Source organism: Ochotona curzoniae, unplaced genomic scaffold (genome assembly GCF_017591425.1).
Source record: "Ochotona curzoniae isolate NIBS_2020 unplaced genomic scaffold, NIBS_Ocur_1.0 contig_883, whole genome shotgun sequence".
NCBI lineage: Eukaryota > Metazoa > Chordata > Mammalia > Lagomorpha > Ochotonidae > Ochotona > Ochotona curzoniae.
This window is the reverse complement of record NW_024466599.1, coordinates 7914315-7941098: the sequence shown is the minus strand read 5'-3', so window position 1 is coordinate 7941098 and position 26784 is coordinate 7914315.

The window sequence follows — 26784 nt, the reverse complement described above, 5'->3', positions numbered from 1 at the left end:
GCTACAGAAAAGTTTACATTTTGCTTTACAAAGTTACATTTCTGTCTCAACTACACATGGTATCAGCTGTTTTCAGTAAGGCATGTTCTTTACTACTTCTTAAAATGAGGAGCTTAATACCACAAACTGTTATAATACATTTGAAAAGTACGTGAACAAAAGAAGAATTCCTGGATCCAGCTGGAGGTTGACTTCGATGTGTCTTCCTGCAAACCAGCTGAAAGAAAGAAGTTAAAACAGAACAATGACTCAAGAAAATACTCTCAAAAAGGATTGCACAGAGAATCTGTTTTAAACTATGTATCAAATGAGCTTGGCATTTAAAGTGTAAGATCTTCCACAAGCACACAAGCTTGATATGCTTGCATTGGTCCTATCTGAATATTTCGGCTCTAAGCATTCAAGTGTTTACTCAGAGTGTCTAAAAGTTAGGCTAGAGGGTCAAAAGCAATTTTTTTTTAAAGCACTCACACTTTTGAATTAGACTCAGGTGACTAGCCTTGCCTAAACCTGCTAATGAGAAATACCATTTTGTTTCACCATATTGTCCTGTAGCCATGCCTTGAATAGTTACAAAAACCATTCTACATTCTGTTGTGCTGTGGCATTATTGATCCCATAGCTATCTTTTGTTATAAAACTCCCATTTCTAGCTTTTTAAAAAAGAATTCAAAGACACAAAGGCCATTGACCCCCGGACACTCCTGACTGTCACATTGTAGCTCTATTCACTCCTGTTTCTGTCTGCACTCCCCTGGCATGACAGCAGTTATTTTTATCACGTCATTTTGCACTCCATGACACTGATTGCACGAGTTCCACCTTCCAAGAAAGTCTCCAAGATACACCCCCACCACACACACACTTCCTAGTGCTTTGAAATACAGTGTCAGACACAGCACACTTTAAGCCCCTGTTTCTCTTTTTAAAACAGAAGCACATAGTTGGGTTTAGAAAACAGTTGTGCACATAGTAGTAATTTCATAGGGCCAGACTCAGTTTCCCTTATGATCTTGTCAGTTCAAGCAACAGGATGTAGAATAAATTTATATTGACATATTCAGAAGAATTTCTAATTTATTCAGATAGCGCTATTGTTCTGGAGTCCTATTTGCATTTGTTGTCATTGTTCAGTTTTTGTCATTTTGATTTATATGTCACATATTCAGGATTCCAATCTATACTCCAAATTTTAGTTTTAGATTTTTCAGCTATGGATGCTTGAAATGTATGGACCTTGAAATACACAAAAAAAACCCCAAAAACAAAAAACAAAACCCTTATATCTCTGTTTAGATATTAATTTTTGTTGTTTTTAAAATTTTAAGCTATATAAATCTTTTCAGTTCTAGTTCTTAAGGTGACAGTATGTCCTGCAACTTAAGTGTTATTACATGTTGAATATTATCAAAATAAAAACAAATGTAATATAATTGTATTTCAAAGTTTTTCTATTTGTCCCTTTGTAAAAATAGACCAGCCACATTAACTGTTTATATATGTAAAAGAGAGAGAGTTAAATATATAATAGAGAAAATAAGTATCAAAAAATTTTGAAATCCATGTAATATGCTACAACTATAATATGAAAGAGTGCATAGTTATCTGAATGTTATACGAAAAGAAAGATATTACTGACTCCTGATCGAGATTCTGAAGGCTACTAACTACAGGACCAGCATAAGCTGGAGTTTCAAGCTTGGTGCTTCTGCATCAGAGATAATGCAAAGATCAAGGGCAGCATGGAATTTATTTCACCAGATAAGACATCCTTCTAAACAGTTTCTGTATCAATACAATCGCTTTAAATGTACAGTTTAATAATTATATAGCTAAAGCACTTTCAAATATTTTAGTTTACTATGTTTCACATTACTGAAACTACTATATATTAAAAGTAATGTAGAGGCTGGTGTGATAGCCTAGTGGCTAAAGTCCTCACCTTGAACGCGCTGGGATCCCATATGGGAGCCTGTTCTAAACCCGGTTTCCCTGCTTCCCATCCAGCTCTCTGTGGCTTGGGAAAGCAGTTGAGGATGGTCCAAAGCCTTGGGACCCTGCACTGATGTGGGAGACCCAGAACAAACTCCTGGCTCCTGGCTTTAAATCGGCTCAGCTCTGACCTTTGCAGCCACTTGGGGAGTGAATCGTTGGCCAAAAGATCTTCCTGTCTGTCTCTCCTCCTCTTTGTATATCTGACTTTGCAATAAAAATAAATACATTTTTTAAAAGTCATATAGTAAAAGATTTCACTGCCTACATGAGACATTCACAATTACATTCCAAATTCCACCCTATAGTGTTTTGTCTCTTTTCAATAATATAACCATCATCCTGTGATATAAATGTTACTGAGACCTGTTTCTTACATATCTACCATTATTAGTATCTTCACCAAGTACCATATATCACTGTGGGTAGGAGCCACTATTCAAGACACAGCCAATTCCAGCTGTCTCCGGATTTTTTTATAACACGACATTCATGCATGATTCTTTCATCTCTGTAAGGGTTTCCCTAGAGATACAAGACACTCCAAAAAGCTAATAGGAAATATGTATAATGAGGGAAGTATAGAAGAATTGCTCGAAATATTTTTGGTACCAAAATAAACATCATTTACTTTTGATTTCATTTTACATATGCTGATTTATTACTTATTTGAGAGACAGATGTTAGTGTTGATTTAGTGATCAGATGCCTGCAATGGTTGTGTCTGCCATGTTGAATCTGGAATAGAACCTGGCTCTCCAACGTGTGTGGCAAAAGCACAGCCACTGGACACACCGTTTGCTAGCCGCCGGGGTGTCACTAGCACCAACCTAGAACGGGGGGCAGAGCTTGGACACACCGTTTGCTAGCCGCCGGGGTGTGCACTAGCACCAACCTAGAACGGGGGCAGAGCTAAAACTCAAATCCAGACACTTGGTGCAGTGTGTAGTCCTCCCAAGTGGGGTTTTGCCCCCTTTCCATCTCTCTGTTGTATCAGACTAACAGCATTAGGTCATATTTCAGATGCTCTGAACTTCAACGGATTTGCCACAATATTTCCTAAAGTCATAAGAACAACTTATCCCTTGCTTTGAATGCATATGAGCATTGCTTCTTTCCAATATCCTACATGATTCTTCATATTCCCGAGGTATAAGTAATGCCAACAGCAGGAGTTCTGACAGATCATGCTGTACATCCATTCTATTTGAGTGTGAGAAAGGCTGAGCATATTATCATGCTACTAATTGACCATTTGGTGCTGTGTTCAGATACTGATGAGAGTAATTATTAACTCGCATGTTAAACTATATTTGAGGTTAGTAAAAACTTCAGAAGAGAATTGCAAAATGGCTCTGCCATTTGTCAATCCCATGGCTTGTGAGAGTCATGGACGCTCTGCATTCTGAACAGAATTTGGTTTCGTCTATTTATACATATTTATACATATTTGACTTATTTTGTAACATTGCTGTTTAATCTTCTTGTTTTAATTTGTGCTTCCTTAATGAAAACCAGCATTGAACATTCTTTGCATGTTATTTTTACAAATCTTTTTTGGTGATGCATCTACTCAGATTTTTTTCACCTAATGTTTATGTAAGTGTTCCTTTTTTATTAGGCATATATTAATTCTATTTTAAAGACTTACAGTGAGAGAGCAAGAGAGAAATCTTTCATTCATTTTCTGTTTTACCTCCTGGATAACTGGAAAACCTGGGACTGGGCCAGGTCAAAATCAGAAGCCAGGAACTTCTTCTCCATCTCCCATTTGGGCGCCAAGACCCAAACACTTAGACCACCTTCTGCTGCTTCCCCCGTGCATCAACAGGGAATTTTGTCCGAAATGGGGCAACCCGTATTTGAACTTGTACCCATATAGTATTGCTGGTGTTGTAGACCACGGCGCCCTCATATGTCACAGGGTTGGCCTGCAGTTGTTTGTTAATACAAGTTTTTTACGCATGTTCCTTGTACATTTCAAGTCATGTTATGCAAGATACGGGTCCTGCAAATATTTTCTCTGATTCTGTGGCATTTTTGTTTATGTCTTTGTTTTGCTATTGTTTCTAATCCTCTTCTTAGTCTCTCTCTCTCCCTCTCTCCTTTCTTTCCTAAACAACAAGGAGAACTTTAGGATCTGGTCCCGGCTATAAAAAGGCTATAAAAAGGTGAGTTCCATTACGAGAGTCTGATTAGAGTCCTCCCTCCATCCACCTGTTTATGAAGCATCTAATTAACTCATCCTACGTGCTTTGCTGTTCTGGTCCGGTGAAGCTCTTGTCTGTTCTCTGATACATCTAGCAGCACCATTGATTTTTCAGTTTGTCCAGCATTTTTGCTGTTGTAAGAGTGAGCAGGAATGTTGGTATGCACCTTCTTTATCTATTGGACTCAAAAGTAGGATGTTATGTCATGTAATTAAAAATAGAATATGGAATTCATTATCGTTACTGTCAAATATTTACTCTGTATGGGAGTTTGTGTTATTTTCTTTGATGCTTTTTTTCTGATTTTATCAAACTACTTTTGATTCTCTACTTCCTATTGCTGACTTGAAAAATGTGGTGAGCTTTACTATTTCATGAATTGTTAAATTTTAAAGCTGGAATTCATGCATTTATTCAATAAATACTTATTGATTCTCCACAATTTATTTTTGCTTCTAATGCATGAACAAAATAATGGCAAAAATAGAAAATGTTCTTGCAGAGTGGATTTTATATTCCAGTGTTTCTAATGAAGGATATATACCTTAGAAGTAAAGCAATAAATATACCATAAAATGAAATCTAACTACTTTAAAGAATGAATAAATCAGATACACATTGGAAATTGATGAGATGGTTCCATTACTTACTAGATTTCAGGAAATGCTGTCTCTGGAGGGTGTCTATTTCTAAAGAAATAAGACCTGTGCTTTTTTATTTAATTCAGAAATAATGTATTTTTCCTGCAAATATACTTTAATGTTGTCAACCCACATTAACTTCGCAATATGGATCCTTTAAGGACCTTTTGCCTTTTTCTTCTTATTTTTAGCACAGTAGAAATGTCTCCATAGTTTTATTTTTTTCTTAGCAAGTTTAATATTAGAATTTCCTTTGCAGTCTCCCATCTAAATATATTTCTTCAAATTGGGCTGTGTTATTACTATTTTTCATTATTTAAAAATTGCTTGTTATTTAGATTCTTTAATAGTGCAGAGATTTTACAATATGTATTTTGGTTACATCCCTCACTTAAATATTTTCTGTAGACATGATTCATGTTAAATCTTCCAACATCTACAGATACCTTTCCTTTCTCCAAAAAGTTATTATTAACTTGGATGGCTGTGACCTTTTTGGATCACAGTTACTTTCTGCTGATGTGTTACTACCTTTTTTTAACTTCAGATTTAGTAAACAAAGTAAATGGAAAGCTATAGCAACTCTTTTTTACTTTTTCAAAAAGTGTTTTTTTGATGCTTCAATGTTTAAAAATGTCTCTTCATTTGGGCTTTTTTATATTTGATTGAGGTTGTGACACGTGTAGTGCTCCATTCCTTGTCTGATTTAGAATGTCTTGATTGACCGTTGCTCTGTAAGTAGTGTACTTAAAAGCTCTGGCCACCTAAGAAGGAACCATGTCCCTTCTGAGATATTCTCTGGTTTCTTAGTTTCATCAAGAAGAACAGTCAGTTTGTTTGCTTCTAATAATTAGGTTTTTTGCTTTTATTGGAAAGGCAGATTAAAGAGAGATGGAGAAACAGAGAGACAGATTTTTGATACTCTTCACTCCCCAGAGGGTCACAAGAACTGAACTGAGCTGAGCCAAAGCCAGAAGCCAAGAGATTTTTCCCATATCTCCCACATGGGTACAGGGTCCCAAGATGTGGGCCATCCTCCAATGATTTTTCCAGGTCACAGCAAGGGAGCTAAATGGGAAATGGAGCAGCGCTTGGAGGTGAGGATCTGCCAGTCCAGCCCTATCGCCAGGTTCTCGTCAGTGGTTGTAATGATGTAGAGACAAGGAAGATCAGATAAGCACCCAGGGCGATGTGATCTCAGAGTGCTGTAGATCTGGCTCTTTCTCGGAGTTGTAGGTAGGTATCGACACCATAGTCTCATCTGTACTCTTGTGATCTTTCAAAATTGCCCTGAATCCCAGCACTCGCTCTGGGCACAAAGGCCTTAAGCTTCTTCTGTTCTGTTGAGTCCCAGAGCAGAATCTCCAAACTGACTGTGGAACACCTAAGTTAAAGAAGACATTTCCAGATCACTTTTTCCTGCAATCCATGGCAAAAATGGTCTTTCTGGCTGTTTGCTTACTTTTGTTTTTTTTAATTTAAAAAGTATGGCCAAGGCTTCAGAAAAATGTTTAGGCTAATTGTATGAAAATGAGCTTAGAGAGTATAATTAGAATCACCTGTTATCCTTTTTTTGAAAAAATATATAAATATTCTAAAATATTACAAACTAACATTTTCAACTCAAATACATTTTGAAATGTGGACATTTGCTTTTGCCAGAAAAAAAAGCTGGTGATGTCCAAAATAGATTTTTAAGCCAGATTTTTATATTGTGATCAGAGTCTCTTTGTCCTTAATATTTTGGCCATTTATCCTTTGAAGTATAGTCAAGCACCTTGGGATAATAACCTAGAGGAAAGGCAGCAAGAATGAAGGAAGGAAAGAAGAAATGTAAGGAAGAAAGAAAAGAAGGAAAGAAGGAAGGAAGGAAGGAAGGAAGGAAGGAAGGAAAGAAGGAAGGGAAAAGTGAAAGGGAGATAAATAGACTATAGCATGTATGTTTGTGCTAAATACACTCTGTACTGTTTTCAAGCTGAATCAATCACCTAAAGGCGCATTTCTCAGAATGTGTCCCTGTCATTTAACCTCTTGTAAAAGAATCCATATCTTCCTATAAATCCATTTTCTCACTGATGTTTGACAAAAGTATGTTGTGATTACTAACTAGAATGATTAATAACTCTAAATATTTTTCCTCAAGAACACTTGGGTTGAAAATGTTGTATTTCAGAGTATAGTTATCAATATAAATGACATTTAGTAAATATTGGGTCAAGTGTAACATTCAATCAAATGGACAAATTTAATCATGTTGCAGATTACAGATAACATTTAATGATCACTTAAAAAATACTCATATAGCCTGCTCATCAGAAAAGCTACAGTGTAATAAGAAAATATATTTTCATTCCCTTTTTCAAGAAATCTTAAATTATATATAATAATATTTCATGCAACTTGTGGAACAAATGAGTATGCAATAGACTATATCTTTCCCTAATAGATGGAATTCTTCCCAATTGTAATCAACCTGGAAAATGATTCCCATATTTCTTTTCAGAAATCTATTATCACATGTGAACTAAATCCCATGGTTATTACAGACTCACTCTACAGTAGCTTAGAATAGATTTTTCTGAAAGTTAAGATGGAGTTTTTCCTTTAGAAATTTGAAGTACCACAATTACAATTTTGTTTTTGTTTTGTCTTGTATAACAATCTATGTAGAAAGTGGTTTTGAATGGAAATGGGAAACAATTAACTAACTAACAGTCTACAATTGGAAAAATTTCAAAAAGCAGTTTATGTACGGGGATCAAGCTACAAGTTCTTTTAGCATTGATCAGACAAATTTTACTTCAGTGGTAAAATTAAATCAGTCAAGAGTCAACAAGGATGACATCTATGGCAACAAGCAAAATCGTGTGCTAAAAATATGACCACCTATACAGTGCTGCTTAAACAGAAGACAATGGGATCAATGTCAGGAATGGTGAACTGTCTAAATTGATAAAATTGGGTTAACTCCAGGAGATAAAACATCATCTGTCTATCATCTATTGGGTTCATCATTGTTCTCATTAGATTCTAAATTGATATCAGAAATCATGAAATCATTCTGAGTCTCCCATGTAGGTGTCAGTGGCTGAACTTCCTCACGTATTACCTCCTGGCTCTTAGAATGTTCCTTATCAGAAAGAAAGAATGTTGACAAAGTCAGGGCTTGTTTCCTGGTTCTTGGGAAAGAGGTGGGCTCCAGGTGCCATCAAAAAGGTGTATTCTAGAAGGTGATGATGCTTATTTCATTTTCCAGTGCTTTCTGATCAAACTTGGAGAATTCCTCATTTATGTTATGTATCTGAAATACAGAATTTGACAATCTTGCTTTTCATGGTGATCATAGTGATCAAAATAAGTAACGATTGAACACAAAATATTACATTATTCTCAGCCTTCCTAGTTGTGAAGAAAGATTTTGACTTACTTATTTATGTTATTGGTAAGTCAGATATACAAAGAGAGGAGAGACATAGAAGAAGATCTTCTGTCCACTAATCCACTCCCCATGTGACCGCAAGGGCCAGGGCTAAGCCAATCTGATACCAGGAGCCAGGAGCCAGAAAGTTCTTCCAGATTTCCCACACAGGTGTAGGGTCCCAAGTTTTTGGGGCAGTCCTCCACTGCTTTCCCAGAACCCAAGCAGGGAGCTGGATGGGAAGTGGGGCCACCAGGATTAGAACTTGAGCCCATATGAGATCCTCATACGTGCAAGGCGAGGATTTAAGCCACTGGACAATTGCACTGGGCACATGAGTTCATTTTAAACATTGAGTTATAATTTTTAATCTAATCTATGTTCCTAGTTTGTGTTTAGCAACGTTGACAAGTGCAACTTTTTCAAACTGGAAACCGTCACCCTGTTCAGAAAGCATAGAATAATTCCTATGGTGTTGCCCTTCTCAGAATTCAATAGAAATGGAATGACATAGAATAGAATGACATAATGTATCTTCTATATTCATATTGCATCCTTCAGAAGATATTTCATATTTCATATTTTCATATTCATATTTTTGAGCACATCAGTTTCTCATGTTCATGTTGAATGAACTTGTCGTGGTTTGAAGTTATGGGCTGTACCATGAAAAAGACCACTGAAGTCAAATTAGAATTTCGGGAGTCTTTCTTAGCCACCTGGTGGCTGTCTCCACTCAGAACAGGGCTGAAGGAGGTAGCCCCGAGCTGTTAGGGCAGTGAGTTTTTAAGTTAAAAAAAACCCACATCTTGGTAAGGTTTATGCTGGCAAGTAAGCAAGGATAAAGCTACTATAAGCACATTAGAGCCAAGATGACTGATTCTATCGCTGCAGTTACACTTCAGGTTCTTGGAAATTGATTCCACTTTTCATGGGGCTCAATTCCCAGGACCTGGTTGCTCCTTAGAGGAAGAGGGTCAGTATAATTAGACTGATGACCTTTTCACCATTTAACACAACATTCTCCACACGAAGGGGAAATAGAATTTGGGACTATAATGATCAAAGGAAGCCATCATGCATCATTTAAGCTACATATGAGATCTGAAACTATGAAACAGCAACAAGGATACATAGGGGACATATGTCGTGATGTTGGCGTGGACAATGATGTTTTTTAAGACTCCTGAAGCACAGATAGCAAAAGCAAAGTTACCTTGAAGTTATATCAAACACAGTGGGTCCTGTGCAGCAATGGATACAAAGAAAAAACATGAGTGAAAGATATCAACAGGGGAAAATATTTGCAAGCTACTTATCTCACAAAGGTTTAACATCCAGAATATATTTTGGCAACACAATAAGCCAAAATAAGCTTAAGAACAATGGATAAACAAGAACGAACCCCATAAAGAAATGGGCAAACACAAGCAAACAAAAGCTGAGTAGACAGTTGTTAAAGATGTGATCAGCAGAATGTTCATTACCAAGCATCAGGGAAATTAAAATCAAAATCATAAAATCATCTCATTAAGGTTAGAATGACTGTTATCAAAATGCAGAGGTAACACATACTGACAGGGATGTAGAGGAAGAGGAGCTTCAATACTGTTGTTGGTGGGAGTGAGAATTAGTCCAGGGATAATGGAAAATGGTATGCATATTTCTTTTTTGAAAAAGCTAGAAACAGAACTGACATATGACCCAAAACCCCACAACTGGCTTTGTATCCAAAACATATGATTGTATTAAAGAGGTACGTGCCCTGCCATGTGTACTGCAGTGCATTTCCCATGGGTAAAACATGGACTAAAACACGGTGTTCAGCATCAAATGAATGGGTAGCAGACAGGTGGCATGCCTGAACATGGTAGAATACTACCAAGGTATCAGAAATACAAATGCTAACGTGGTGCCACTATAGAGGACATCATAGTAAGTCAAATAGTAGACAAAGGAAGACAAACACCTTACGTACTGCAGAATATTCAGGAGCTAGATAACAATATCCCATGATGAGAACAGCATGCTGGTTATTAGAGGTTGGGAGGGTTGAGAGAGACACAAAGAGTACGAAATGAAAACAGGTGACGCTGGTTTGAGATTGTGATAAATATACTCAAATAAGATAATGATAAAAGGGAAGGTTGGACATGGAACATGGAAGGACTCTGCAAAAAAGATTTCTAGTCTATAAATTTAAAATTTCAAATTAACAGTTACTGTGAATACAAAACTCACAATTTTGACATCTACATGCATTTTCATTGTGCATAATTATAAGAATAGATGGAAAGTGTCATTTTAGGCTTATGACAAACTACCAAATATTTTCCTTGTGGACATATCATTTTGCATTCACACTAGAAGTATGTACAAGTTTCAGTGGCTGCACACTCCCCTAGCACTTGCTGCTTTGTTTTATTGATTTTTTTTTCTTTTTGTGCCAACCTAATTGACTTGGAGTGATAATCAATATGCTGTTAAACACGTTTCCTTAAAGACCAAAGCATTGATCATCGCTTCATACCCATTCATATGGGTTCTTTGGTAAAGAACATGTTGATTTCTTAAATGGGTTTGGATAGCTTGTACTTTAACCATCAAATGATAACCACCGTTTAATAGTGGCGAGCCTTGTGGTGCTGCTGGGATGGGAACACCCCGCATCTGCGTGCCTGGGATCGCGTCTCGCCACGTCTACGCCGGCCTGCTGCTAATGTGCAACCTGGAGAACAGCTGATCATGGTCCAAGTATTTGGGTCACTCTCACTCGCATAGGAGCCCCAGATTCAGGTGTGCATCCCTGGCACCTTCTTGGTCCAGCTTTGGCAGCTGCTGGATTCAAGAAAAAAAAAATAGTAGATGGAAGAGATTTCTCTCCTGTTCAAATAAATAAAATTTGTTAAAAATCCCTTGCATTTTACAATTAAAACACTTACTTACTTTTCACTTTTTTTTTTTTTTTTTTATTGTTCCTTACATTGTATTATGTAGTACAGCTCCATAGGCGCTGGGGTTTCCCCCACCCCTCCCATACCCCTCCCCCCATGGTGGATTCCTCCACCTTGTTGCATAACCATAGTTCAAGTTCAGTTGAGATTCATTGCTTGCAAACACATGCCTAGCATAAAGTTCAGCGTCTTATTGTCCAGATAAGTTCAGTGGCCTCTTGGGGAGACCTTCTATGGTCTGAAGATAGGTCTAACAGAGTAAAGATCCGGTCAGTTAAAAGCCCCAACAAGGCCTCAGTATCAATATACAACATTATGGAATTAATTGACATAGTAATGGGTAGACAATATGTTAAAAATAATGCAAGTTCCATTCTTCGAAACATCTGGGTTGAGACAGTATCAATGACAGGTTCAAAAAATAACCAACAACCAAACAAAAAATTACAGGTTAAATCAAGGCAAACATGTGGTATCTAATCTTTTGGGATTCACTCATTTCCCTTAGCATTATAGTTTCCAGTTGTGCCCATTTAGCCACAAAGAACTGCATTTTGTTTTTTTTAATAGCTGAGTAGTATTCCATGGAGTAGATGAACCAAAGCTTTCTTATCCAATCTTCTGCTGATGGGCATTTCGGTTGCTTCCATGTTTTTGCAATTACTGATTCTGCTGCAATGAACATAGGGATGCATGTTGGTTTGTCGTAAAACAGGTGTTTTGGATATATTCCTAGGAGTGCTATTGCTGGGTCATATGGTATGCAGATTTTGAGTTGTTTGAGTGTTCTCCAGACTGATTTCCATAAAGGCTGTACCAATTTGCAGCTCCACCAGCAGTGGAGTAGGGTTCCCTTTTCCCCGCATCCTCGCCAGCAAGCGTCGTTGGTGTTCTTGTTTATGTGGGCCAGTCTTACTGGTGTTAGGTGGTACCTCATCGATGTTTTAATTTGGATTTCCCTTATTGCTAGGGAGCTGGAACATTTTTTCATATGTTTGTTTGCCATTTGGACTTGTTCCTTTGTGAAATGTTTGCCCATTTCCCGTGCCCATTTCTTGAGTGGTTTGTTTGTTTTGGTTTTTTGGTTGTTTTGAAGTTCTTTGTATATCCTGGAAATTAGCCCCCTATCGCCTATATCGTGTGCAAAGATCTTCTCCCACTCTGTGGGTTGCTTTTTTACTTTGTTGATTGTTTCCCTTGCTGTACAGAAGCTTCTTAGTTTGATGAGGTCCCATTTGTTTATTCTGTTCTCAACTGCTATTGCTTTTGGTGTCCTTCTTAGAAAGTCGGAACCTACTCCTAGGTCTTGCAGGGTATTTCCTACATTTTCCTGCAAGAGTTTGAAGGTTTCTGGATGTAGGTTTAGGTCTTTTATCCATGTAGATTGGATCTTAGTGTATGGTGATAGATGTGGGTCTATCTTATTTCTCTGATGAACATTGATGCTAAAATTCTCAACAAAATCCTAGCCAATAGAATTCAAAAAATCATCAGACAGATCATTCATCCGGATCAAGTAGGATTCATCCCTGGAATGCAGGGATGGTTCAACATTCGGAAATCCATAAATGTTATAAACCACATCCAAAAACTGCAAAACAAGAACCACATAATAGTTTCAATAGATGCAGAAAAAGCTTTCGACAAAATCCAACACCTCTTCATGCTAAAAACTCTAGCCAAAGTAGGCATAGATGGGAAAATCCACAACATAATCAAAGCAATTTATGAAAAACCCAATGCCAGTATCATACTGAATGGAGAAAAGCTAGAACCCTTCCCACTGCGATCTGGAACAAGACAAGGGTGCCCGCTATCACCACTGCTATTCAACATAGTCCTAGAGGTACTTGCAGAGGCCATAAGACAAGAAAAAGAAATCAAAGGCATACGTATAGGAAACGAAGAAGTCAAGCTTTCACTATATGCAGATGACATAATCCTGTACATAGAAAAACCAGGAGACTCAATACAGAAACTGCTAGAACTTATACGAGAGTTTGGCAGAGTGGCGGGGTACAAAATTAACGAACGAAAATCAACAGCCATAGTGTACGCAAATAACACCAAGATGGAAGAAGATCTAACCAACAGGATACCATTCAAAATAGCAGAGAGAAGTATGAAGTATTTGGGAATAAATTTAACCAAAAGCGCAGGAGACCTATTCGAAGAAAACTACAAACTATTTAAAAAGGAAATTGAACAAAACCTCAAAAGATGGAATAACATCCCGTGCTCCTGGATAGGCAAAATCAATATCATTAAAATGTCTATACTACCACAAGCAATATACATTTTCAACGCAATTCCAATCAAATTGCCCAAAACATTCTTCACGGAACTGGATACAATGATTCAAGAGTTCATCTGGAAACACAAAAAACCACGAATAGCTAGAACCATCCTGAAAAATAAGAAGTTAGCAGGGGGAATCACAATCCCGGACCTCTGGACATACTATAGAGCAGTGGTTATCAAAACAGCCTGGTACTGGCACAAAGACAGAAAGGAAGATCAATGGAATAGAATAGAAGCACCAAAAGGGAACCCACACAAATACAGCCAATTAATCTTTGACAAAAAGACCAATGACAACTCAAGCAAGTGGGAAGGCCTCTTTAGTAAATGTTGTTGGGACAACTGGCTGATAGCCTGTAGATACTTTTCACTTTTAAAGCTTATCAAGATGGTGTTTTTCTTTTTTTTTTAATTTAAAGAAGGCTTACGTATTGTTTTGTCCAATATTTACATTCCTGTTAACATAGAAGAGTATTATTGGTAAGGTCAGAAGAGTTTTATGCTTCCTATTATGTATTTTATTGCCTTGAGTTTTATAATCAATATTGAGAAACTTCTGTACATTTTGGTCTACATTGTGGCATTCACGGTTAACATTTTATGCATGCATATTCCTAATATCTTTCCCAATATTGCCCTTTCCCTCATCAAAGACATTAATCTTTATTAATAATAAAATTGATTATAGAGAAGGTCTATGTACTTGTATGACCTTTCACTCCTTCCCCAGGGCCATCAGCAAAGGGCTGGATCCTATCAATGCAGATGGGCCTCCACCTGACACTCTTAGATGGGAGGTCAGTATTATAATCAACATCTTAATCCACTAAGCCACAGCATTGGTTGTAGGCAGTTGAATTAATTTGGTAAAAATGCATATGACTGAGCATTAATGGTTGCAACAGTTTTCCTTACAGTACTAGATTTTAAGTCCCTGTTGTATTGCCCTAGTGCCGGGCAGTTTTTCTCAATTTCACTGCTCGACTTTTGGCTTCAGTTCACCATGTTGCCCCGTGATGATTCACTCTATCCTGAGCTCGCTAGAAGTTGCGAAATTGTTGATTGTGAGAATTCTCTTTGTTAAAGTCAGAACAGTATAATTGATAGCTCCCCTATTCCTGGTGGACGTGGTCCCCACAGGAGCACTTGTTGAATGATCTGTAAATACCACCAACAACTTTTCCATATTTGGAGAACATACTAGCAAAGTATTAAAATAACAGTATGGCAGGAAGAAAAATTATTCTGTTTTGGGGTTTTACTAAATGGTTCATGTATTCATTCATTCATTTATTTATTCTAAATAAATTTGTAGTTTACCAAGAAAACGTTATGTTGTGAATCCTTTATAATAATCAATGTTTACAGAAGTTGAGTTTTATTTGTTGCCACTTACACAAAATTATCCCTTTGCTGTACAATTCACATTTAGGAAATGATTCATATACACTAATCTTACCCAATGGAAGGTCAGCTTATTAAGCATAATGAGGTGATTAAGAAAAAAGGACATGGTCTTTGGCAGGGATTAAAACTGAATTAATGTTAGGAATCCTTACATGAAGTTCTATTGACAGACTGTGCTTTTCTGTGTGTGAGAATTCCATTCTTCGGGAGGATTCAGCCAGGTTTCATCTTTGGGCCATGAATTGGCAACATTAACCTCTGGCGATGCAAACCAAATGTGTCTGCAAACATTCTCAAATATCTGTCCTTGAGCAAAATTTACCACTGAATTCATCAAATATGTCAAAAGGAATCTTATGCATTTTAATCAATATATAGTATAACAGACATTGATCACAAAACACTGAAATATAATCACTTTAAGCTATCATGTTGCATAACATAGTTCTAAACAAAGCTTGCTTTTTTTTTAAAGATTTATTTATTTATTGGAAAGTCAGATATACAGAGAGGAGGAGAGACAGAGAGGAAGATCTTCTGTCCAATGATTCACTCCTCAAGTGAGCGCAATGGCTGATGCTATGCCGATCCGAAGCCAGGATCCAGGAACTTCTGGGTCTCCCACGTGGTTGCAGGGTCCCAAGGCTTTGGGCCGTCCTCGTCTACTTTCCCAGGCCACAAGCAGGGAGCTGGAAGGGAAGTGGAGCTGCTGGGATTAGAACTGGCATCCATATGGGATCCTCATACGTTCAACGCGAGGACTTTAGCCACTAGGCCACACCGCAGGGCCCAAAGCTTGCTTTTAAAGTGAAAAATACAAAATATTTCAAATCAACTTACTAAAACATAAGAGAACCTTCAGGTAGTTGGAAATATGTCTAACCTGTTCTGTTTCCTAATTATTAAAATGCCTTCTAAACAAGATGTCTTATAGTCTTTATCTAGTGGAAAAACCATTTAAATGAAATCTGTGCACAGAATGCAAAGATTGTAAAAGCAGTAACAATGACATGACAGCGGCTACATATATTCATTTTCCCTAATGAATGTCCAGTGACATTATGTTAATAATTTGTTTTTGGAGAGATAACTCTGTATTTGTAGGCAGGTGTAAATTATCTGCTTCAGGAAAGTTTGCTTTGGGTCCTGGCAGTGCCCATTGTGAGTTAACAATTTGTCCATAATGTCAATGGATCTGTTTCCTGATGCCATTTCTGTTCCTACTTATTAACATTGCTGATTTATCTGAAGCTCCTGAAGCCACACATAATAGTAATTTTATTGATCTTGGTTTTAAATCTCCCATTCAAAGCAGCCCCTCTAGGTTTTCAGTAAAAATACTTTAAAAACATTCAATTAATATCTTTGATAAAGTAAAATAGTTTCTATTCATGATTGAGAATGCTGAGCAGCAATGGAAAATTTAGATACTCTCATGTGAAAAACTTCAACATGGAAAAAGTTCAAATGTCATCACTCCCAGATTTTATAGCCAGAAAAGAGCTGAAAAGACTGAAACACACACACACACACACACACACACAACGATGAATTTTCCTGGACCATTCAGATAATTCAGGTCACAGTGGAAACTGCCACTCTGAAATTCAGACAGGCAGCTTTGGAGAATCACAGCCCAAACCAGATTAAGTAGAACAGAAACAAGGAGAACCATGAACTGGCAGCAAATTTACGTGGTCATTTGATGAGGATGGAGCAATCTGAGAGTGAGAAAATGCTAGAAGCTACAGTCTTATGAAACTGCTGCGATTTTATAGGTTTCAGTGTCAGGGCCTCATCAGGTTCTTATGGTGAGGGGCAAGAATAACCACCTTGTGTCTTTGGCAGAGGGAGTGGAGAAGCAACCACTAGGAACCAGCTCAGCATGCTCTCTGATGACCCACTTTGCAGAGCCCTCTTTCACAAAGGCTAAAGGAAGATTAACTAACTCCTTTTGGTATTCCTGTCCAACTAAAGGGGGGGGGGGAGGACTTTTTAACAACATTTAAAGTCACTCCCCATGAACACCAGGTGTTTCATTGGTGAGTGATCACCAAGTTCCCCTTTCTGCTCCTCCCAACCACAGGTGGCCCTCAGTGTGTAACAGTGCAAGGACAGCTGAATGAGCTGCACAGCTCAGATTCGACATGAGAGAAATGCTTAGAAACTTCTCATTCCCTTACGCTAAGCGAGGGCTGACAGAGCCAGCTGCCATCCGAGCTCCACCATCAGAAAGGAGGTCAATCAATCTACTGAATCGTGGAACCCATACATTCTTAAATCTGATCACAAACAGAACTGGAGCAGTGAAGCACCTGTGATGGGTCTGAAGGCAGGCATGGGATGTATACAAACCAGCCCCCTGCCTCTGTCACGGGTGGAATAATGGACACCATTGTGAGTAGGGGTCAAGTCCCCGGGTGACATGTGCTAAGCTCAGAAACAATCCACATCCAGTTGTCTGACAGACTTCCATGCAGTCTGATACTAGGAATTCATTTTCCTGTTCTCACAAGGAAAATAATACCGAACTGATATCCAATAGGCTCAACTGAAAATAGGTCCAGGTTGTCCCATCACTTAGCCACTGGCAGATTCTAGCAAGAAGAGCAGAAATAAGAATCTGTGCACCACATGGAGCATAGGGCCTGTGATCCACAAGGCTTCCATGGCTGCCGTCTCTCTAATCCCTGTGTCCCTGAAACCAGGAGCAGGAGCAAGACAGCGGATAATGATATCCTCATGACGCAGGAATACAGGGGGCACAGAGGCAGCCAAGCTGGCACTGGCTATGGTGGCCATAGCACAAGTACTGCATAGGAACCCAGAATGAAACTCCCTGAACGGAGTGGCACCAGCCACAACCAGAGCATCGAGCACTGAGCTAGATGAGTGAATGCAATTATTAGATGTGCAGATTTCAGCTTGAAGATAAGATTGGCCCTGAGAAGAATCCAGTAGTGAGAACTGCTGTGACCAAAGACAGGCACTGGCGCAGTGTATGAAGTTACGCACAGCAACCCGCAAAGGATGACAAAGACTGTGGAAGGAAGTAGGCAGAGCACTAAGACAATTGAAAAAATGCTCTGCCATATGAGCCAGCTATCCTACTGCTGGGACTCCATCCAGAAGAAGTGGAATCTTCATTTGAAACAGTGATCTGCAACCCTGCATTTGTATTAGCACAATCTGCAATAGAAAAGATATGGAAACAACACAGAATCCCATCACAAGAGGAATGGATAAATAAATTGTGGTGCATCTATCTACTCCAAAGAATATTATACAATAATTAAAGACAATGAAATTTTGTCATTTGCAACAGATGATCTGAACTGCTTCATTTCTATTTTTCAGGATAGCTTTAGCTATTCGTGGTCTTTTGTGATTCCAGATGAACTTTTGTATCATCTTTTCTATTTCTGAGAAGAATGTTGTTGGGATTTTGATTGGGATTGCGTGGAATCTGTATATTGCTTTTGGTAATATGGTCATTTTGATAATGTTGATCCTGCCAATCCAGGACCATGGTAAGGTTCTCCATTTTTCAAGGTCTTCTATTTCCTTTAAAAATGATTTGTAGTTTTCATCATAGAGGTCTTTCACATATTTGGTTAGCTTAATTCCTAGGTATTTAAGATCCCTCTCCTCTATTTTAAAGGGGACTGTACTTACAATTTCTTTCTCAGCCATGGAATCATTTGCTTACGTTAGTGCCATCGATTTGTGTTTATTAATTTTGTATCCTGCTACTTTGCCAAAGTCTATTACTTTTAAATACTTGAAAATGAGAAGTTTTTCTGCTTGACTGCTCATTGTATGTGACATAAAATTCTGAAATTAGATAAATTTAACAGTTAACAAACAGCACCATTGTTTGTGGGAGTTTTCATAAAGGCATATAGTTCATCAACATTGGAAGTGATTGACTTATGTAAAGTTGTACACAGTATTGATTTGAAAAAAATGTCTGAGAGAGGAGAACTATGTAGTATCTGTTGCCACACTTAAAAACTTCCATTCAAACTCAGTGGAAAGAAATCCACCAACTAAAATTCCTGTTGAGGAACACACCATGTCCCGACACCTCTGCCTCAGAGCTGTCACAATCTCCATGAATCCTCAGAAGAATCTGAAATCCCAGTCCTAGCCAAACGGCCCTGCTCTGGTAAAAACAGGGAAATCATGAAAACAAACAAACAGAAAATAATCACCTAACTTATTTGATAATGTCAATTCTGTAACAAATGACTACAGAGTGGGGTCAAGCCCAGGGTTTTGATGAATTCCAAAACAGACTAATCACCAGAGGAAATTTATTAAATTAATTTGGCTTAAAAGTGCTTCTCTCCTTTGAATCTCTCAAGTGGTCGACCTCAATCCATGAAAGCTATTTAAGAGTATGCTTTTGTAACAAACAGTAGAGTCCCAGCCAATTATAATTTCCAAGGTAAGGCCCACAGAGGGGTTCCAAGTGTTCGGACCGACTGCTTTCCAAAAAAATTCAACATCACCACCATGACGACGTGAGAGGGATGGTAGCTGGAACCAACCGAACTGGTTCTGTGTGAGACCCCTGTGTTCTGTGCGAGACCCCTGTGTTCTGTGCGCGAGCCCCATGGTGTGCCTGTCCATAGGGCTGAGCGGGTCTCCCTGATGCCTGGCTTTGAGAATTACCTATTCCATGTGTTGTTCATTTATCATATAATTCTGCTAAACTAAATTTTCTAAAATTGTTCTTTCAACAGATGCCAACAACTAAGTTATGGGAAGTATCTTAGGTGTGACAGTGACCGAAGAAGTTAAGCTGCTGTAGTAGTTGCTGACCATCAGTGACGTAAGTTAGAGTGTGGTAAATTTTCTGATGTATGAATTCAGTAATAGAAGGAACCATAAGTTAACAGGCATATGGCACAGACCACTTGCTGTGCACCTCAGGGAACAGAAAAACAAAGAGTTGATAAATACCACTATTTCAGAGTCTGGTAAATGGATTGGTATCTTCAGGGAAAAGCTAACTTTCTCTTAAAAAGGAAAGACATTTAAGGGACAAATGAATTTTCCTTTGATCAAAATGGTTCTGAGGCAGAGTTGTAAATCTTGGAAAAGATAGCGAAATGAGAAGGGCTAAACCTTACAGGGTCTAAAATGCTGGATGTGATTGGGCTGTATGAGCTAGGGTGGACTGTGCTGCTGTCTCGCTATACAACGATTAGGCAGGAATAAGCTGGGACACTGGAGCTCAAGGTTGATAGTGGTATTATATTTGAGAGTGATGAAGCACAAAAGAAGATGGATTTTGAAATACTTTCTTGAACTGATGAATACACGTGGACACCTGGTCATCTATTCTTCTCAAGACTTCACCTCATTTTCAGAAAGTGATTTTCTCACTCTGAGACAGGAAATGGGTCTGCCAGGTATAACAGGTTTTATAATATTATCAAACCAATGTCAATTTGCTAAATAAATAAATAATAATGCTTTGATAGAAGAAAATAAAGGATATTTATCAAAAGCTCTCCCACCACAAAAAAATTCACAACTCAAACTATTATAGAAAATATAATCTCACAATTGTCTAGTCAAAATTTCCTAGTTTGAAAATGTGGAAATTGAAACTGATATACATAAAATTGTTTTTGGAGGAAACACAATTTTTTCAGTACTTTTAAATTAAGTAGTAGAATTTTTCTTGATTGGACTATATCGGTTTTCCACTAGTGTGGAGAATGTGACATAATTATGTAGTCAGGTATTTTGAACTATAATAAAAATATATAAGCTAAACTCAACTAACAATTAAGCTATGAATTCATGCTACTGTAGTTTCTGTATAATTGCCCAACAATTTCAGTCCATAAATAACCCTACAATTACTTAATGCTCTTTTGTGGTCTGTAATCTAAATGGCAACAATTACAATATTACAAAATAATTACATGAATTACTTCATTGGTAATTACTGTAAAAAGGTATTATTCCATTACTTTACTCAAAGCATAAAAACTAAATACAATATGTGTGATGCTGGATATTTGATACATTATCAGGAATTTAGGATATTAAACCTTCACCTCACTATCAAATATTTAAAGAAACTCATGCATGAGTCTCCAGGGGTCATTGGACAAATGTTGTTTTTTAGTGATTTTTAGCACACTTGTTAAAAGAGGAAAAAGAATGTTTTTAATCCACTTGATTACCATTTTCTTAGGTGGGCAGCTTTTCAAGAAAGCCTTATGAAATCACTAAATCTGTCATGGCTTTAAGAACATGGTAATTATAGACTTTGTGCCATAATGAATAGGGCCCAAACAGACAAATATAGTTGTATTGGAAAGGATAATTAAATACATTCTTTTCATTGGAACCTGAGGGTATTGAATGAAAGCTAAAATTGAAATTAAATTCCACAAAACTCTACTTTGCCCATGATTTTAATTATTTTTCATGATTTTTATTTCAATTGCTTCAGCCACCTTTGGCGTACAATCTGTTGGTGGAATGAGTCTAAATTTGAAATACTTGTATTTTTATCTTTCCTGAGGAATCAGATGTTAACACCATAATTGTCTTACCCATATCATATCAAACTAAAGATGTTTCTGTTCAAATTCTAATGTGCAAATTAATTGGATTATCTAAATGCATGTAAGTGTGAAATACCTCTTTGATAAATCATCATAAACACTCCATTTTTACTCCTTTGAATCTACAATCATCCATGTGCATCACCAGAAAGATCCTTGGCAGCACCTGCAGTTGCACTGCAGTTGTCCTGTGGGTACCGAGTGTCTTAGTTCAGCGCTCTCGTACCTGTGTCACGATTCCCATCAGTTGCTTTCGCTCGATGTCTTCCTGCTTTCTTCTCCCTCATGCAGGTGCAGTGTGAGCTCCTCCTTCAAGGGTCATGAAAAATACAGCTGGAAAAGCCATAGTCTCAGTTGTTACCACATAATTTGACATTATCAAAAACTATTCAGGTGTGCGAACTGGATCCTTGCAGACATTTATCTTCATGCAAAGCCAGGGATGTGTACTAATCTTCCAGAGACCGTGCTGGTCACCTTGGAACACTGCTTTCCCCGTTGCTTTCTGTTTTTTCTTCCCAGATGGGGCATTGCGAGAGTCCAGAAGCTGCTCTAGACATGGTCGGATACCCGACAGCTGTGTGGACTGTGTACCCGAAGCTCTGTGATAATTGATCAATATCAGTTTTTCCGCACACTGTTTATTAGTGGCTGTGAAAAGTCCTAATCTGTAGAGAGAGGAATTCTTTGGTAACATCTTCCAATAAAATGCAAAGTACATAATCATCACATCGTAGGAAAGCATTGATTTATGACTTTCTTAAAAACTTTTACTTACTTGGAAAGGAAGATTATATAGAAAGGGCAAGACAAACTAATATTCATGTACTGATTCAATGGCCAAATGTCCACAACATTTGGGGCTGGATGAGACTTAAGCTAGGGAGAAAGAACTCCAATGGGGTCTCACATATGCATGGCAGAGGCATTTTCTGTTACTTTATCAGTTAATTAGTAGAGAGCTGAATGGGAAGGGAAGCATTTAGCAGTGGAATCGGAGCTCACATGTGAAGCCAGCTTAGCTGCAGCAGCTTAACAACTACTATCACAATGCTGGCCTTAAAATGGCTTATTATTTTAAAGAGAAAGTTTTAAAAACAAGTATAAATATGCATGGATTATGGTTTATTTTTCCTCTGAGATTTGGAAATTTTGCATTCTGACTTAAGGCATTGTATCAATAAATGTTGCTTAGGAAAAATGAATCAATTATACATATATATATAATTGATATATATGCATATAAATAAGGCTAATCTTTACAAGTGGCAGTGGACAAAGCAGATGTAAGTATGTATAAGTACATATAAAATATTATATATTATCATAGTAGATAAAATCAAGGATATAAATGTAAGACCTGACACCACAAGAGAAAGACTTCAAAATATTAGCATTGACAATGTTTTTTTTTTTTTTTTTCAGCTAAGAGTATGAAACTACAGACAACAAAAAACTAGATGAACTGGATTGAAGCGAAGCCAGGGGCATGTGTACACCAAAGCACACAGCCACCAGAATGAAAAGGCTCCAAATGAATAGGAGTGATATCTACAAGCTGCTCACTCAACAAGCATCAACGTCCCTAACACACAAAGAAACCTGATTCAACAGAGCAAGGAAAATTCCAGCTTCAGTCCACAACCGGGGAAAGCACAGAAGATATTCCTCAACACAATGAACCAAACGAAACATAGAAAAATCAAAGGAGATACGTCACCAATTTGGAATGGCTGTTTCAAAACACAAGAAAATGAGAAAATAAAATCCTTATACATTGTTGGGGTAAATATAAATAAAACCACTAGGAAAACAGTATGGAGATTGCTTTAAAAACCGTATTTGTCTGCCATATGATTTAAGAATTTCACTGTTAGGCTTATGCATAAAATATGAAATCATCACATGAACAAGATACATGCAACATTGTGTTTATCGCAGCATTATTTACAGTAGCTAGGACATTCAATCGATTGTGTGGGTCATCATCAACTACAGGGTCCACCATTGATATACCAATGCAGGGACACAGGAAAAGGAGGAAACAAGCAACATAAGACCTTCAAGGGAACACACTGGGCTGCAGCAAGTAGACTGTGGTCTGAAGCTGATACATCAAATGGCAGAAACAGAATTCAAAATACTGATTGCAAGGAAACTCAAGGCAATGCAAGAGAATAAATATAGACATCACAAATAGATGGCAAAGTAAGTGACATAAGTAAGACCTTCACTAAAGAGACAGAAGTCCATAGTAATAACTGTACAATTATAGCTACAATAGTGGGATGGACAATTTGGAGAAGAGACTTTGAGAGCTGGAGGACGATGTCTTTAAAGTATAACAGACCAAATATATATGTGAAAGCCTGATATATGGGATATCTTTAACTAACCAAATATTGCATTTCTAGGGATTGAACGGAAAATAATAGAAGGAAATGACACTGAGAATCTACAAAATGAAATTATAGCTATAAACTTCCCAAATGTTGAAAGAAATATGGACACTCAGATATAAGAATCTCAAAAGACTCTGGGTTGACTCATCCAAATTTAATTAGATTCACGATCTCTATGATTAAAAAAAAAATATCTCCACAACATAGACATAGAATGAGTATATCTCAAAATTATAAGGGCTGCGTGTGCAAATTAGTAGCTCATATCATACTTAATGAGGAAATGTTGAAAACTTTTCCCCACAGATCTGAAACAAGATAAACAACTCCACTTTCAATGCTTTTATTCCTGCTAGCATTAAGAATAGAATAAAGAGCTAGTAAGAGGGTGGAAGAAATAAAGGCAATCAAAAGTGGAAAGGAGAAAACAAATATATCTGCTTTCACTGATAACAGCCTGGACTCCCATACTCCTTACTAGATAGGACACAGTGATCAGCTACTGCTCACTAAGGTATTGACGATTTCTCTGCACACCTGTCCTAAAACTGTTCTGCTCCTCAATTGTTAAAATATGGCTTGTTAGAGTTAAAAGCCTATTTGAACTATCCTAAAATTTGCCAAGTTCAGTAAAAATCATGTGTGGTTACTATAAGCTGCTAAACATAAAAATGAAAATAGATATGAGACAGCTGAATAGTGCCCTACAACTGTTTTAAGGTTCACAGCAGCCGGTTGTTACAAACTAAGATTGACATGTCAATGAAGTAGTCACAGGATGTGGTTAAGAACTTGCATTTTCTAACCTATTGGTCACTTAATACCATGTCAGTTAACTTCATGAGATTGTAAATTTTCATGTTTCTTCTGGTTGTTGGAGTTATGTAGTGGCTTTTCATTGGAGGGGATGATATTCTGCCAGCTCTACTTCCAGAACAAGGATGGTTTCCCAATGAAACTGTTGAATTCATCTGGACAATAAGATGCTAGACTCTCTGCATGGTCCATGCCTGCAATGAAGGAATCATGACTGGATATGAACTGTACTACTGTAACAATATGGAGGAATTCAATATGGAGGGAGGGCTTAGGGGAATCCCAGAGCCTATGAAACTGTCATAAAATGAAATGATAAAAATAACAAAAAATAAAAAGAATTATTGTATATGATGATTTCTTGTTTATGACCTCCAAACCTCAGAAAACCTAAGCAATAGGTAAATGAGATTATATCAAATATACAAGCTTTCTCACTTTAAAGTAAACAATCATTAGAGTAAAGAAGCTGATGGTATAATGGGAAAAATAAGTGTATGTTACCTTTCCGGTTAAGTATTAATATCCAGAATATAGTAGATGTCCTGAACTCTCAGTAACAACAGAACAGTCAACCCACTGAGAAGTGGCCAAGGACTTCAGCAGAGAGCTCTCCAAAGAATGCAAATGGTAACACCACTAAAGTGCTAACACCAGCATCAGGGACATGATAAGATCATTGCCTGGCATATCAGAATGGCTGTTACCCAAGTGATAAAAACCAAAATGCCTGGTGAAGATGTGGCGAAAGAGGGGCACTGACGCTCTGTAAATTGGTAAACCCTCAGGGAAAAACAGTAAGATTGCTTTAAAATATGTATTTATTTCTCATAGTCTAGATTTATTTTTGGCAATTTTGGAACTACTTGTTGATTTTCTCCTCTGATGGCTTTCATGTTAGAAATGTGCCTGGGAACCACAACCCGGTGCCCTGGACACACAAGATGAATGGACCAGACTTTCAGGTTGAAAATAGCACATCTATGACAGATGTGAAAAGCATCACATTGGTTTTTTTTAAATACAACATAATTTCTGTGTTTCTTTTGGTAGTTTAGAATATTTTATTCCTTCTTGATTTTTTATTTTTAACTTAAACTGGAAAAGGCGAGAGAGAGACAGTCAGAATTTACATTCTCTATCATATCCCAAATTCCCACAGCAGCCAACGTGGGGACAGGCTGGAGCGAGGTGTATCAGCCCAGTTCAGTTCCGAACTGGAGTTGGCAGCGGCTCAGTTGCTTGAGCCATCAGCTGATCTTTCCCAAGCCCTGCCTGTAGCAGGAAGGGGGGCCCAGGAGCCAGAGCTGGCACTTAATTTAGGCACTCTGACAGGATGCAGACAACTCGACTGGTGGCTTAAGTGCCAAGTTAAAGCTCAGAGACAAAATTATTATTATTATTTTAATTGTTGGTTGCAAATCACTCTAATCTACATTTTTTAGAGTCCTTGGCAGTAGCATTTATGGTTTTCCGCATATGTGGAAGAGTTAGAAAACGTAACAATAACAAGAATAAGTTAAAGTTAGGATTCCTTGCTGTGGCTTAGATACACAGTGTTACACTGAAAATGCCATGTCCCCATCTGGTCTCATTTCCTTCAACCGTGAAATAGAGCATAGCTGTGAAGTATTACCTGTGAAATGCAGCCTAGTGAAACTTCTCAGCAGGCTTCCAGCTCTGACAGCTTCTGACTGTCAAATAACAGTGTTTTCCAGAAAGCTCACCAGAGAAAAGAATGAGGCTTGAACTGTCTTGTGAGAAGACCTGTAACACAATGGAAGCAAATATTTACGAACTAATTGTTTGACACAATGATTGGTTTGTATTCTGTGTTCTTCAATGAAATCAAGGTCCGAAAAGGCAAGGGACACTTGAAGGAGCCCTGGCAAACACAGGATAAATAATTGCCATGTAATTCATTGTTCGGAATTAATTGACAGCCCGAAGCCTCGGGGACCCTACAGCCACGTGGGAGACCCAGAAGTAACTCCTGCCTTCAGATTGGCTCAGCTCTGGCCTTTGAGGCCACTTGGAGAGTAAACCAGCA